Source organism: Equus przewalskii, chromosome 6 (genome assembly GCF_037783145.1).
Source record: "Equus przewalskii isolate Varuska chromosome 6, EquPr2, whole genome shotgun sequence".
Lineage (NCBI taxonomy): Eukaryota > Metazoa > Chordata > Mammalia > Perissodactyla > Equidae > Equus > Equus przewalskii.
This window is the reverse complement of record NC_091836.1, coordinates 76644645-76651195: the sequence shown is the minus strand read 5'-3', so window position 1 is coordinate 76651195 and position 6551 is coordinate 76644645.

Sequence of the window (6551 nt, the reverse complement as noted above, 5' to 3'; positions counted from 1 at the left end):
GGAGGGGCTAGAGCCAAAGCAGGGATTCTAATTAGGAGGGACTGCAGTAATGCCTAAGAAAGAGAAGGTGTTAACAGCAGAGGTGAGAGAAATAATCAAATTTTTGGACATATTTTGAGTATCATGAATATATCAGAAGGTAGTTTTAAAATTAGACTTTAGATAGTATTTTAATAGGTAAAAAGGAGACCAAAATAGTTTATAGACGGGGGAATTGCCTGTAAAAACTTGTAGTTAAGCACATAGCGTTTTAGGGACAGTGAAATCAGTCCTTCCTGATTAATGATTCCATGTTGGGGTCTGAGCTACTCCTAAAGGTCTAGGATTTTTTTATTTGGATAATATAAAGTTCAAATTGTGCCACGGGAATAGTCAAGCCCAAACTTGGGAGGAGTCAGGGGAGGCCCTTCAGAGAGAGTGGTTCTGATCTTAGTCCAGAATAAATTGAATAACCTGGGGGTGGGGTGTGGGGAGATGAGTAAAAGAGTTTCAAGCAGAGTAAGCAAAATATTCAAAGTCTTAGGTTTAAGTATAGTTTAGTGGTTAAAAGCTAGGCTACCTGTGCTCATGTCAGTTTTTATGAAAACGGTGTATTTCTACCTAATGTCGATAAACTGTTAGAATCATTGGGTCAGTGTGAACTGGGAGTAATACAGACTGTCATCAGCAATCCTGGTAGGCCAAGTGTCAAAGTCAGGCAGATCCTGTCAGAAATGCCTACCAAATTCATTAAATCCTAATGTCTATTGAATATTGTACTAGCCTATGCAGAAGCTGGAAAACTATGTGATCTAGTCCAAATGTGTTTTTGTTATGGTTAGTTTTTATTCATCATCTTAGGTTCTAGATCTTAAAATACAGACCATCATGAGTCAAGGGTACAGATGTCTTTCACCAAACATTAAAATTAATTGGCAAATGGGGGCCAGCCCTGGGGCCGAGTGGTTAAGTTCGCACTCTCAGCTTCAGCAGCCCAGGGTTTTGCCCATTGGAATCCTGGGCACCCATATGGCACTGCTCATCAGGCCGTGCTGAGGTGGCGTCCCACATAGCACAACCAGAAGGACCTACAACTAGAATATACAACTATGTACTGGGGTCTTTGGGGAGAAGAAGAAGAAAACAAGATTGGCAAAAGATGTTAACTCAGGTGTCAATCTTTAAGAAAAATAATAAAATAAATTGGCAAGTGAATTAGAACTTTAGTGTTCTTTGAAAAACTTTCCTGGTGAAAAGTATAGTGGCTGAAAGATCTGAAGAACTCGCTGGTGTTTAATCAATGATCTGTCTTTTATTGATGGTATGGGAATGGCATAATCATTTGCTCTCTCTGAGCTTAAGAATCTTTAGCTGTAAATTAAAGGGTTGAAATGACAGGAGTCCTAAGGTCCCCTAAATGAACTTTTCTCTTTAGAATAGTGCATGCCACATAATAAAATATTAATTTTCATAGCACACCAATTCTGGAAAGTCTTCTCAAAAGTTTAATGTCATTTGAATTGCACAATCACTTCACGAAAGGTCCTACTAAGTGCACTCTATAGTCAAGAGAAATCTTGGCTCCGAAAGGTTCAACGTTAGCCCGAAGACGAGAAGAGCCCCCGCAGGAAAGCTCATTAAGTTTTCAGCTACCACACGGCAAGCGTTTTTCATGGTACCGGTGACTATGGGGACTACAAGTCATCGTACACTTCCAATAGTAATTGAAAAGAAGCCCAAAAGACAGAAGGGTTATCCGGTTTTCGCGGAAAACGTTGTGGATTCCGGGACCCCCAAAACCGACCCCGCCAGCGGAAACCCCGCGCTGGCGCAGGAGGACGTACGCAGCCGCTGACGGCGCCGCAGGCGCCGCGCGGCTCCACTTCCGGTCTCCCCGCCCCGCCGGGCACACGGAGCCGTTACCTTCGGGTCCAGATAAGCCGCTGTGGTCCTTTAGAGCTCCGGCTTCTCGCCATTTTACCCTTCCCTAGGAGAGGAGCACGGAAAAGGAGGGTTGGAGCGGGAGCCCCTCACAGCCAGGGCTCAGGTCAGGAGGCGTGTCTTCTCCATCCTGAAATGCAGTTTCAGAGTCATCTTGGAAATCTTGCCCCACGCTGTAGGCTTAAACTTTGCCAAGTCTGGTCTCTGGAATCCTGTGCTTCCACATCATTTGTATGGTACCTGCCACCTTGTATGATGTTTAGAGATTCTGAGTTCCTGGAGTGTCTCCAGCTGCTAGCACAGTTTTGACGTAGTGGAAATGTTTAAAGGAGGTTGGTGAAGAGACAGCATCACCATAACTTCACCACATCTTCAATGATTTCAAATACATCGAGAGAAAATATTTTAGAATTTTGGAGTTTAGGAGAAAAGAATCCATTGAAATTTTTGCAGCTGCCCCACACAAATATTTCTAGTTGCTTTTATGTGAAAACTGATTCATAGGAAGAGAAACTGGACTGGAAAATTCCCTTCTTATTTAAACGATAGCACTCTATTTTAATAATGACTATGTTCATAATGAAATTGACAAAAATAAAACTTTAAAACAGCATCAAGCAAGTCATGTACATTCTGCAGGCAGTACTTATGTCAGCTTTCTCTCTGCAGCTTTGTATTATCCACTACATAATGAACACGAAGGAATTATTTTAGAATGAAAGACCAAATAAATAGTAGCTTATGCAGAATATTAATTTAGATTTTTATTAATTCCAAAAAGTTAGACATTTTCATTAGGAAGTCAGACCCATTGAGATGTTACCGTTTTGTATCCATGAAGATATAAAGGAAAATTCTGTTATTCTTAGAAGCTTAATCCTCTAATAGCCTTTTCCTTCCTTCCCGCAGCCATTCTATCGCCTGTCCTTTTTTAATTACTTCGTTTCTGCTATGATGTGCATACTCTAGTATTAGACCAGATATCTTTGGTTTTGTCTTTCAGTGGGCAAAAGGCCCCCTTTGCTCTTCTCATGTCTCCCAGTAGGACAAATGCCTATCAGTACCCACCTTTAGATTGTCAGGCAAGTGGTGAATATGCCCCCACATGTTAGTTTTTTCTGAGTTTTGTTGTTTTTGAAATAATTGCTTTGGTCTGGTCAGTATTTGCTATCTTTGGTAAGATTGCATTCACATGCGTTAATACACACACACTCATCTAGATTTTTAAGAGTATTGGCACAGGGTTTTTCCATAGTTTATCTTTGAATACCTTCCCAAGAGTTGCTAACTTTTCTAATTTAATGATAGATGGGAAAAGCAAAGGCAAGCCTCTCTCCTTTTGAAAGAAATTGTCAAGCCATTTCACAATTGAAAATATGTTAATGCAAATAGTGGGGGCGGGGTGGGATCTATCCCTGTTTAAAAGTGAATCACTGTATCTGTGATGGATTCTAGTGGTGAAATTTCTTCCACAGAATCGAAGTTTGACTCTTAGAAAACCTCTGAACACACATAGTTGGGGAATCTTTCATCCCTGGAACTATTCGATGTTTTGGAGGGTTGATTGTGAGTTTCTGAGCCAGGCTGCTGCTGTTTGTTGGATGATAATAATTAATAGTGGTTATGATTTTTGAGCACTGACTATGAGCCAAACACTGTCCTAATCATCGAGCTCTAATAATAATATTAAAATCATACATTTGCATTTTATTTGCAATTCTTGTACTTAAGCAATAAGTAATATATTATCTCATTTGAGCTGGATAATAATCAAAACGTGGGCCAGGTATCCACATTCTCAGGTGAGAAATTAGAGTCCTAAGTTAAATAACTGGTTAGAGGATAAATTAGTGGCAAATGCAGGATTAAAACCTAGAAGTTTGGTTTTCCATATATGTAAGACTGTGTTAGTAGATGTAGGTGTTTCATAAGAAGAATTTTCATCAAAAAAAAGAAAATCAAAATACTAATTATATATATTTTTCTTTCTCAGAAGCTTTGCTGTTTTAGCCACCAAACTCATTGTCATATGTATTTAGTTAGTGATAATCTCTTAGGATTTTCCTCTCTTGCTAGAGTGGTACCTAGTTAATGTCTCTGACAATAGTAGGTCTTTCTTTTAAAAAAATAACCTATTTCAGCCCTTGAAAATTAAAATGAAAATAAAGTAATGAGAGGAAGAGACAACAACTTAGATACCAAGGAGTACTTTGGGAAAATTGACAAAGCGGAACTACTATTGGTACATTAGTAAGTTCAGAGATGACATCTGTGAAGATAACAACAAATAGATCCCAGAGCCGCTTATAACAATTCAGTGTGAACAATAGAGAGAAATAGTTTTTATTCAAAGGAATCACAAACTTAAAAAAAGTACTGGTGTTATGGTAGTGGGATTATCAGTTCTTATTTATTATTCATTTAAAAATGTGCTTGGTCATATTGCCTTACAATAAGAGATGTAAAAAAGAAATAGTCAAGTCTACTTGCTACTCCTTTATTCAATACTATTTATTTTCTGCCAATTTGTACTTCATATACTTTCCAGGAATTTTGGGTATGATAGTAAACAATACAGAATACTTGCCCTCAGAAACTATACTAAATAGTGAAGGGATGCAGTCAGTTTAACAGATAATTGCAACAGAATTCTTATAAGTAGTATAAAAGGTATAAGTATGTTGAACTTAGCACATAGAAGGATTTTCTAACTCAGTGTTAGGTTGCCAGAGAAGGCTTCCTAAAGGAAGAAACATCATTAGTTGAATTTGAAGAAGTGAAAATTAGCTGGATAAAGAGAATAAGAATGTCTCATGATAGGGAATATGGAAAACCTAGAGCTAAAGCATGTGGCGTGGTTGGGGAACTGGAAGTTATTGCATGGTTGGCATATGGAGTATAGGAGGGCAGTGCAAGAGAACATTCAGCACGGGTTAGAACATGAAAGGCAACATAAGTCATGTTGCACAGTTTAGAGTTTACCTAAAAGTCCTTGGGAAGTCTTTGAAAGTCTTAAGTAGTTATGTACAATAATCAAAATTTGTATTTCAGCAAGATCCTCCGGCTGCATTTTACAAAATTTCAAGGTGGAAACACTAGTTGAAGTAATGTGAGAGAGATGTTACTAACCAAAAATATTATAGGACCCATGCGAGTATATGCAGATAGGTAGGAGGAAGAGTCTAAAGGATTGGGTGAGTGTTTTAAGTAAGATACATGCCAACCTGTGGTACCAAAGACATTTTAAAAAAGATACAGTAGCTTATATATGGTTTAAATTTATTTCTCTTTCATAAACAGTCCAGAGGTGGTCCAGGATTCCATTCTAAATACTGGCTTCTGCTTGTAGTTCTGCGCAGTTATACAGTTTTCATTGTTTCTCAGCCAGCAGGGAGAGGGAAATGGTTCAGGAGAGTAGAAAGATGTCTAGCTGCTTGGAAGGAAAGACCTGGAAGTGACACATATCACTTCTGTGCTCATCCCATTAGCTAGTACTTATTAACAGAGATAAATGTAATCCAAAGTTAGGTGGCTATGTGCCCTGGTAAGATTAACAGTGCAAATGGGATGAATGAATACTGAATAGCTACTAGCAGAATGCCTTAGTAACTGATGGGATATGGAGTATGGGAGGAGAGAGAAGGCAGATTTTCTAGTTTGGACAACTGGGTAGATTGTAGTGCCATTTCCTGCACTGAAGCTGAAAAGCCTGTGAGCCATCCAAATGGAATGTTGGTCCAAAAACTTGGGAGCTTCCTGGGGGAAATCTGAAACTGGCCCACATATACAGAGGGCAAGGAGAGACCAAAGAAAGAGGCAGACCACTCCAGATTGGTAGGTGTCAGGTTTAATAAGCAAGGGAACTTACATAGGAGGCTTCTCTTGGTCGGCCACAAGACGAGTAGATCTCTGCACCCACCTGCCGGAATCTTACAAGTTTATATAGAGCCTTAACTGGGTTCAGTCATGTATAACATCCAGATGGTCTCAACAACATATTGCTCTCTCGAGACTGTGTCCTTGAAACAGCTCCTAGCGTGGGAATAGAGGATGGAATGTACATTCCAAGCACAGGGGTAGGGGTGAGGAACCTCCGATTGCCTCAGTCCAGCTTGAAGGTCAATCGTCAGTCATACCCTCAATGACCTCCTCCAACATAGAGATGTCTTGTGGGTCTGGAACTTAGGAAAGATACCTGGGCTTTAGATCATCAGTGAAGACAAGAACCCTGAGGAGTAACATCATGTGACCCGATGGTCAGATACTAAGAAGGAGTTGCCAAAGATGTGAGACGAAAGTGAGGATATTGTGGTGTCATAAAAGCCAAGGGAACATAGTACCTCCAGAAAAGGAGCAGTTAATAACATCAAAAACCACAGGGAGATGAAGGTGAAGGAAAAAAAAGGCTGAAAAGCGTCAGCTAGGTTCACCAATGAAGAAGCCGTTGGTGGCCTTGTCTAGAATTCTTTCTTTAGAGTAATGAGGACTATGAGCAGATTGCAGGTGGTTGAAGAGTGAGTGGGCAGTGAGCTAGTGCGGACAATACGTTCAAGAAGTCTGGCTGGCATGGAGATGATGTGTTAATTAACTAGATGGGGGGGATCCTTTCATGATGTATACATATCAAATCA